This window comes from Ceratotherium simum, chromosome 7 (genome assembly GCF_057802395.1).
Source record: "Ceratotherium simum simum isolate JZ-2026a chromosome 7, ASM5780239v1, whole genome shotgun sequence".
Classification (NCBI taxonomy): Eukaryota; Metazoa; Chordata; class Mammalia; order Perissodactyla; family Rhinocerotidae; genus Ceratotherium; species Ceratotherium simum.
The window spans coordinates 81182812-81192986 of NC_141906.1; the positions used below are offsets into that span (position 1 = coordinate 81182812).

General features: G+C 43.8%; 1 protein-coding gene across 2 annotated transcripts in view; it reads right to left on the reverse strand.

Moving 5' to 3' along the window:
• The window catches only part of PRDM10 (PR/SET domain 10), a 96559-nt gene extending 89069 nt beyond the window's left edge, over positions 1 to 7490 (reverse strand). For both annotated transcript variants that reach the window (XM_087433931.1, XM_014793743.2), the window contains exon 1: positions 7208 to 7490. The gene's annotated coding sequence lies outside the window, so the exon portion shown is untranslated. The remainder of the gene's footprint in view (positions 1 to 7207) is intronic.
• Between the last annotated feature and the right edge of the window lie 2685 nt (positions 7491 to 10175).

The window sequence follows — 10175 nt, forward strand, 5'->3', positions numbered from 1 at the left end:
TGCGAAGAAAATGGTAGGATTTGCATACAAAATAAGAATTTTGAAGAAAAGGGAGGAAAACTTCAGAATCCTTCTGAATGTCTTAAGTTAATTGTATTCACTTCTTTATTCTTCCAAACATTTTAGAATCCAGTAAGTAAAAGGCATTCTTATACTGCATTCTATATGAGGGGGCTGAAAAAGATCCACAGCTTCTAGGAATTTATGTTTAGGAAGCAAGAAATAAGCACAAATGATTGCTACACGATACAACTTAGCACTCAATAAAAGTTACTATTATTACAAAGCAGCACAAAAATCCTGTAGGACATTCAGGGACAAAAGGGATGGCTTGCAGGTAAGATGGTCGACAGGGCCTCCAGGAGGACAGCGCGCTCTCCGCTTGCTCTAGTGTGCCACAGGGCTTGGCAGACCACAGCCCAGGGCGGCCCGGCACCTGTGTTTGTGCGGCCACTGAGCTAAGAATGGTTTTTAGATTTTCAAATGGTTGAAGAGACTCAAAAGAAGAATATTTCCCGACACGTGAAAATTATATTACAGTAGTCCCCCCTTATCCGCAGTTTCGCTTTCCAAGGTTTCAGTTACCTGCAGTCAACCATAGACTGAAAATATTAAGTGGAAAATTCCAGAAATGAACAATTCATAAGTTTTAAATTACATGCCATTCTGAGTAGCTTTGTGAGGAAATCTTGCACTGTCCTGCTCCACCCGCCTGGGACGTGAATCATCCCTTTGTCCCTCGAATCCACGCTGTACACTCTACCCGCCCAGTAACACAGTGCTGGTGTTCAAGTAACCCCAATTTTACTTAATAAATGTGCCCAAAGCACAAGAGTAGTGATGCTGGCAATTCGGATATGCCAAAGAGAGCCATAAAGCGCTTCCTTTAAGTGAAAAGGTTGAAGTTCTCAACTTAAGGAAAGAAAAAAAAATCACATGCTGAGGTGGCTAGGATCTATGGTAACTTTTATTACAATATATTGTTATAATTGTTCTATTTTATTATTAGTTATTGTTGTTAATCTCTTACTGTGCCTAATCTATAAATTAAGCTTTATCATATGTATGTATGTATAGGAAAAAACATAGTTTATATAGGGTTCAGCTTTACCTGCAGTTTCAGGCATCCACCAGGACTCTTGGAACGTATACCCCACGGATAAAGGGGGACCACTATATTTCAAATTTCGGAGTCCACAGACAAAGTCTCACTGTAACACAGCCATGGTCTCACACTACAGGGAAGAGTAGTTGCAACAGGGACCATAGGACCCACAAAGCCGCAAATATTTACCATCTGGTTCTTTACAAAATAAGTTTACAGACCACTGCTCTAGAAGGATGGATGGGATTTTGGTGGGCAGAACTAGGGGAAGAGGGAGGAGTGGGCAGAGAGGAACAAACATTCCATTTGAGAAATGAAGGAGTGAAAACATGAAGGAAAATCCCAGATTATTATAGGGACAGTGGGAAGACCAATTTGATTGAAGCAGAGGGTCCAAAATCGGTAAACAGCTACTGAGCCACTGATTACTGCGCTTTGTTACTGAGTCATTTATACTATTGTAGTAAGTAATAACAAGCATTCTCATACCAAGTCTGTGAAATTGGTACTATTATTAGCCCCATTAACAATTAAGAAACTAGTTAAATGATTTGATAAAGAAACTAAAGCTTATGGAAGTGAACTAACCACCAAGATCACAGCCAATCAAGCTGAGCTATGAATCAAGATTCTTTTGCACCCAGAGCCCATGCTGTTAAATGCTACACCATATCAAACCTCCATACAGGGTAGTAAAAGGAAATATATCTACAAACGTAAGTTAGGGCAAAACTGTCAATGTTTTCAAATATATGTGTAAAAAGAATATGATTTTATCTGTAGGCCTTGATTCTATAACTGTTGTTTTTTTGCTTTTTGTTTTTGCAGGGGAAGATCTGCCCTAAGCTAATATCTATTGCCAATCTTCCTCCTTTCCCCCCACCCTCAAGCCCCAGTACATAGTTGTGTATAGCTGTAAGTTCTTCTGGTTCTTCTCTGTGAGCCACTGCCACAGCATAGTTACCGACAGACAAGTGGTGTGGTTCCACGCCCAGGAACCGGGCCTGGCCACAGAAGAACTGAACTTTAACCGCTAGGCCATCAGGACTGGCTCTTCTTTAACTGTTTTTAAAAGGACAGCTGTCCCATGAGCTGGTCCAAAGTGTTCCACACTTAGAATCAAAATATCATGGCCTTTTCTTGAACCACAAGAGAAAAAAATTGTGAGATTTTCTCAATTTCAAGTTTCTCCCATAAATATTTCTTAAATCTTTGAAAAATGGTACATTATAAAAATCAATGAGGAAGTAGCAGACCCAGTTTGGGAAAATTCAGCTTATTATGCTTAGTTCAACTTTTGTTTTAATGGATTATGTACTCAACAGATGTCATTTTATTATTTTAAGTTCAAATGATTAATTGAATATATTAATTCAATAACAGTTAACTCAATCACCTGGAAGTGGTCTTAAGATTAAGATATTCATCCAGGGCCTGGCCCAGTGGCACAGTGGTTAAGTTCGTGCACTCCACTTCAGCAGCCTAGGGATCATGGGTTTGGATCCCAGGTGCAGACCTACACACTGCTCATCAAGCCATACTGTGGCGGTGTTCCATATACAAAACAGAGGAAGACTGGCACAGATGTTAGCTCGGCAACAATCTTCCTCAAGCAAAAAGAGGAAGATTGGTAACAGATGTTAGCTTAGGGCCAATCTTCCTCACTAAAAATAAGATATTCTTCCAAAGAATAATAAGACTTCTATGAGAGCTATCATAAGCACTACAAAAATGAGACATTTACATATTAGCAGTATCTATTAGTTGAAACTGTAAAAACAAAAAGTTTTTTACAAACTGTAAAAACATTATACGATTACTTGCTACTTGGGAACACCACATCCCTATCAACTAAGTCTAAAGCTGCACTAGTCAATAGAAACATCGTGCAAGCCATACACATAATTTTAAATCTTCTAGTAGCCGCATATTTTAAAAGTAGAAACAGGTGAAATTAATTGTAACAATATATTTTATTTAACCTAGTATATGCAACATATCATTTCAATGTAATCAATATTTTAGAAATTGAAATATTTTATTTTTTTCATACTAAATCTCAAAATTTGGCATGTATTTCACCCTTACAGCACTAGCCATGTTTCACGTGCTCCACAGCCACATGTCTACTGGCTACCATACTGGACAGCAGAGATGCAAGGGACAGCTCTTCTAAAGATCACAGCAGGAAAGAGGCTACAGATTGCAACTGGAGAGTCAGACCATGAAAGTGAAAAACATGGGTAAAGAAAGGGAGCATTTAGCTCCAATATTCTACAGAATAAATTCTAGACCATTTAGCTCTAATATTCTTGAAATAAATGAGTTTAACTAAGAAATGAATAACAAACAATAATAGACTATTTTAGCACATAGTAACCTTTTAGCAATCCATATGTTTGAGGTTTTTAAAGTATTGCACAGTATTGATTTTATAATGATTGTTTTCACCACATTTTAATTAGTCTTGTATAATTGTGACTTAGAATTATCTACAACCTCTCTCATCCCTCTCCATTTCCTCATCCCTCAAACCTCTAAACTATTTCAAAGTTTAGATCTACACAGTTATGGGAAATAGGAAGCCACTAAAGGATTTTGGAAAGGGAATGGAAATAATGTTTCAGTACTAATAGTGAAGTTTCAGTGTCACAGAAAGAGCTGTAGGAAATAAACTGGAAAGGCACCAGTTCAGAATGTTCCACATAAGGCTTGAACTAGGGTTACAACATTAAGAATAAAAAAAGGACAGAGGCCAGATACCCTTTAGCAGTGATTCAACTAAATCATGTAAACAGTGTAATGGCAGAAGAGGGAGAGGAAGGCTTCAACAGAGAATGACCAAAATAACAAAGTCAGAAAAAGCTCGGCTCTCACCTTCCTGCCCCTACCCAACAGCCCAGGAGAATTCGAGCGGGACCATTCTGCAATCTTCGTAGCAAACGTTTTCTTTTTCTTATCTACTGGCTCTTTCTAGACACCAGAACAAATTCTCATTTGTTAATACTAAGTACCTATGATAAATTTAAAAAGTAATCAATAAATTCTGCTTGTGAAAAACATATAAATTGCTGGACAAGGTGTGTCTACTACTCTCTTCGCGATGGATGTGGGGTGGGGGAAGACTATGTATTTTAGTGGGAATAGGTCAAAGTACATCTGCATTCAATTTTAAAACAAACTCTGACTAAACAATTCAAACATTGCAATGACAGGATGTTTAATAGTTTATCATTTTTACCAAACAAAATTATGCAGTTGCCATGTGTTTACCAGTGCCTAAAATGTAAAATTATTAAGGAAACCAAAATTATGGCTCAATACTACTCAACTCTTTGATCAATTCTGCTTGTTATTCAGAAATATCCCATTAGGTTATGCTTTTAAAAAGTAAAATGAATCAAATATAATTCTGTTAGTTCAGAGGATTTCATGATGCCTCCTTCTAGTAATGGAGAAAACTACCAAAAGTAGCAAATTATCAGTGAAGTCATTACATACCTTTTTTTTTTTTTTTTTTTGGTGAGGAAGATTAGCCTGAGCTAACATCTGTTGCCAATCCTCCTCTTTTTGCTGAGGAAGACCAGCCCTGGGCTAACATCCTTGACCATCTTCCTCTACTTTATATGGGACGCCGCCACAGCATGGCTTGACAAGTGGTGCGTATGTCCCCACCCGGGGCCCAAACTTGAGAACCTGAACCCCGGGGCGCTGAAGTAGAGAGCCCAAACTTAACCACTATGCCACCGGGCCGGCCCCCTATCTACATTTTTTTTAAAGCCATGCTGTGGTGGTGTCCCATATAAAGTGGAGAAAGATGGGCACAGAGTTAGCCCAGGGCCAGTCTTCCTCAGCAAAAAAAAAAAAAAAAAAAGAGGAGGATTGGCAGGTGTTAGCACAGGGCTGATCTTCCTCACAAAAAAAAAAAAAAAAACTAGATACGCAAACGAAAACTACAAATCAGGATGCCAAGTTTGTAAAAATGTTTTATACACACACAAGAAAGATTTGAAGCACACCACAACATCAGCAGGGGTTATCTCTGGTATTTGTACTTTAGGTAATTTTTACTTTTTATACTGTTCCTATATTTTCTATGTTTCTACAATGATCACTTATTATTGTTAAAACTAGAAGAAAAAATAAATTCAGACAAGTGGAAATGGAGGCGGTACCAATCACTTTAGGATTATATCGGATTAAAAGGCTATCCTTTACACTACCGTAATCTCTAAGTAAAAAGCATTCAGGGCCCTTGAAGCTGTGGACTTCACCTTATCTGTAATACGTACTCAATTACATTCACATGTACAACATACGATGCACACATTAACATGTGGTGGAGCATGGTACAAAACGTTAAAAACCTAAAAAATGGCCTATTTAGAAAAACAGCAGTCTTGCAAAACAAATAGAGCAAAGCCAAGAGTGGATCTCAAAGAATAAATGAAGAGGTGTCTGTCACAAGTGGGAAAAATGTCTTGGTCCGAAATTTTAAAATGTAAATCTACTACTAAAGTGTTGACTTTAAAATGGCTCATTTTATGTCAATTTACCCTCAATTTATTAAAAAAGTAAACTTAGAAGTTACTTTCTAAATATACCAGATTGAATCAACACTGCTTTAAACACGGCTTTGCCTCAATATTTTTTTTTCTTTAATTTTATTTTCTCAATCTACAGTAACCTACAAGTATGGTTCATCATAGAAGCCACCGTGGTGCTGGGGGTCGAGTGCGTAGGAGAGTACCAAAAGCATACAGTATATCTTCCTGCCTTCAAAGAGCTTACAGCAAAAGGTGGAGGGACAACAAAAGAATGGGTCAGAAGAGGCCACAAAACAGTCACGAGTGGTTTTGTTGTTTTTAATGAAGGCTCAGTACTGCTGAGTTTAAAGAACGTCTGGGGGTGACGAGCCGGGCAAGATTGGAACAGGTGAAGGCGCAGAATTAAACACAGGGCTGAGCTGGGCGGGACTCATCACACATTTAATCCGTGCTGACAGCCCCAAAACCAGCCTTCCTGGTGCTTAAGCTTGCACAAACATTGATTGAAAACTGACTGAAATCCGCCAAATCCGCCAAGCAAGGCTAAACACGCACGCACACAAAATTCAACAGCGCTGCGTTGATTTTACTTAACAGAACACCCAATACTTGGCTACAGACTGAAAAATGCTTAATGAAAGCTGACGATCGGCTGGATGGATACGCCACCCACCCGCTCCCACAGGCCTGCGGCTCACGCCCGTGCACTCCACACGGCGGGCAGGCTGACCCCGGCCTCCGCCCTGCGCTCGCCGGACACAGCTGACGGAGACCGACCCAAACGCGCCAGGCCCACGCCCCTCCAAGCGGGGCCTGCGGGTCCCAGCGGGGCCTCCGGGTCCCGGCGACGCCAACTTGTAAATAAGGGACAGGCGGGGGGGACCAGCAATCAATGGCATGTGCGTTGGGTGGCGCGGCCTCCCAAGACAAAGCGGGCGCCCCATCCGACGGAGCCCTCCACCGCGCGGGCCCCGGCCCCGCCGCCAACCCCGCGCCGCCCCCCGCGCCCGGCCGGCGGAGACGGCCTGCGGCGCCGCGAGCGCCGGCCCAACCGCCGCGGCAGGAACGCGCAGGGCGCCCAACTGCCGTCCAGGCCCAACCAACGCGGGCAGGGGAGGAGAGGTGCGCGCGGCCGGCGGAGCGTGCGGGCCGCTCGGGGGGCGCAGCGGGAGGCCGCGCGCGGGGAAGGCAGGGGCGAAGAGGCGCCGAGGCCGTCGCGGTACGCAGCACCAGGAGGGGCTCCTTTAGGGGGTTTTGCCCCTCTCCCCTTGGAAGGTGCAGATGGTTTGACCCCCCACCCCGAGTGAGGTGCCTTGTCCCAGCCCCGGCTGGACTGTACCATCGGGCGGTGCCGCCGGGATTTCTCCCCCCCACCACCACCATCAATTCCCCCCCCACCCGGGTCCGCGGTCGGTTGGCCCCGGCCGGGCTCTGAGACTCGGAAAGAGCTTGGCGCCATTTTGGGTGGGACTAAGCAAAGACGAAACTCCCTCCCAGTCGATGGGGTACTCTGGACGCTGACTTATCCGGTTCCCTTAAGCCTTTAGGTACTTACACGACGTTGGGTGAGGGGAGCTGGAAGATCAGCGGGTCCCCGGTCCTCTCTCCCTAGGGGTGATGGAAATCAAACCCCCCCGCCACCTCCAGGTGGTTCTTCCCGCCGCAGAGTGGGAGCAGCATAAAAGGCGGGGTATCGTTAGCATAATCTGCCTGGCAACCTGATCTCGGCGTTATATGATTGGTTGAACTCTGTAAACCCCATGCCCTGCTTAGAGACGAGTAAGGCTGGGGCGAACTGACAGGCCCAGATTTAAGAGTCATGACGAAGATCCTGAGACGCTTATTCAGTCGGCAGAGAAGCCAAAAGGAGATTCATGCAATGGCCCAATGACGGAAGGCCTCTTTATTTCGTGCTCTGTAGTTCATTTAAAACCCAATCAAAGAGCGGGTCTCAGGAGGCGCTCGCCTGCGTTTGTACTCTAAGCCAATCAGAAAAGCCGACTCTTCGGATTCAGGGTCAAGCCCGCTCCGACGTTCCGCGGCCGCCGAAGTGGGGAAACGTGCACCCTGGTGCCCCAGGTGGGGAGGGTGGTGAGTTCCGAGCCGGCCCCGCAGACGCCCGAGAGGCCCCGAGTGCTGAGAAGCCGCGCTAGGGGCTGTGCGGGACGAGCGGCCGGCCGGCCCGTAGGCGTGCTGCTGCCGCGCCCCGCCTTCACCTGGAGCGGGCCTGCCTGTCTGCGGAGCGCTAGCTGACGGATGCTACGCGCGGAGCCCCAACGCCCCGCAGGCCTTGCGGGTCACCGGGGCCCCCTGAGCCTCGGGTTCAACCCTCTCGAGGGGTACGCCAAGGCCTGAGCGCTCTTTCTGGGGCTGATGGCGCTTCCCCCCACCTCTGACCCGGCGGACTGTGTCTGTGCTCAGTCCCTGCTAAAGCCTGGAGTGCCTCACCCCAGGGAAGAAGGGAGAGGAGCATCGCTCCTTTCCATTTTACCATTCTGAAAAAGGAAATGTTTCTCAGAAACATGAAGTATTATTCAACACTGGTTAACCAGTGACTTAACTCACTCATTTCTTAACCTCAGGCTTCCACATCTCTGAAAATTGGGTTCTCAAAGGGCAGCCAACCCACCAGCTGGGAGAAAATATTTGCAAATCATATATCCGCCAAGGGGTTAATCTCCATAATATATAAAGAACTCACACAACTGAACAACAACAACAAAAAAAGATCAAAAAATGGGCAGAGGATATGAACAGACATTTTTCTAAGGAAGATACGCAGATGGCCAATTGGCACATGAAAAGATGCTCAGGATCACTAATCATCAGGGAAATGCAAATCAAAACAAAACTAAGATATCACCTTATACCCCTGAGAGTGGCTGTAATCACCAAGACAGAAAATAACATCTCTGAGAGGATGTGGAGAAAAGGGAACCCTCATTCACTGCTGGTGGGAATGCAAACTGGTGCAGCCTCTGTGGAAAACAGTATGGAGATTCCTCAAAAAATTAAAAATAGAAATACCTTATGATCCAGCTATTCCACTGCTGGCTATTTATCCAAAGAGCTTGAAATCAACAATCCAAAGAGGCTTATGTGCTCCTGTGTTCATTGCAGCTTTAGTCACCATTGCCAAGAAGTGGAAGCAACCCAAGTGTTCATCTACTGATGATTCGATAAAGAAGATGTGGTGTATATATATACAATGGAATACTACTCAGCCATAAAAGAAAGATAAAATCGTCCCATTTGCAATAACACGGATGGACCTGGAGGGTATTATGTTAAGTGAAATAAGCCAGAAAGAGAAAGACAAATACCATATGATCTCACTCATATGTGGAATATAAACTAACACACAGACAGAACAGTTTGGTGGGTACCAGGGGGAAGGAGGTTGGGTGTGGGCACCAGGGGTGAGGGGGTGCATTTATATGGTGGCTGACAATAATATACAACTGAAATCTCACAAATATAAACTGTTATGACATCAATTAAAATAATAACAATAATACCCTAACCATTAAATTGAAGCAAAAAAATTGTTTTAATGTTAAAAAAAAAAAGGGCAGCCAAGTGCATAGAAATGAGCTCAAGCTTTGCCACAGACCCCCAGCTCCAGTTACCCACCCCCAATACCAATGGCAACTAAATCTGGAGGAGACGTTGGACCTTCAGGCCTGTAGGGAGCGGTTTTCCGGTCCATGACATCCACCTTGATACTTTGTTTGTAAGATTAGTGAGATTTACGTGTAAAATACTTTGCACACTGGAACTTAAACGAAAAGAAGTATTGATGATAAAACATGCAAAATTGATAAATTATTGGCTAACCAAGAAAAAGAAGGAAAAAGTATAACTAAGCAAAAGACTTGAGAATAGAAAACACCCATGGGGGGGGGGACTGTAAAATCCATTCAACGATATTTTCTTTACTGTTTTGTTTATTTAAAAAGCTGGAAACAAAGTGGAAAGTATGGGAGAACATTAACATTTTTAAAACCAAGACAGTTGACTACCTTGTAAGCAACTTGATGACTAGACCATGTCTTGTTCCCCATAGATTCCTATGCAGGCAGCACCGGACTTAGAATAAAGGCTATCAACAAGCGTAAACACTTGTTAAATTTAATTGAGAAGAAATCGAAAACTGGGGCCTGACGAAGCAGACCTTAACATTTGTAGCGAGAGACTCTATTAAGTCTTCGCCAGATACACAGACATGGAAGTCAGTTGCCTTAAGAAAGATAATGGTTAAGAGAGTCACTCGAATGTTCCCTTTAGTGCTGTGAGTAGAAAAACAACGCCAGAGGTTGGACAGGTCCAAACCTATATCCGTTGGCCTCTAGAGAGACCTTCACTAATTTTGAGTTTTAACATTATTACATCCTCTCTGATGCATTGAGATGGTCCCGACTGAGGTCTGCTGACCAGAAATGATACCAAGGAACCCAAAAGGGGAACTTGCCATGAGGAATAGGGCTATCTGGACTGGAGAGCCCAAGTTACCCTCATGGACT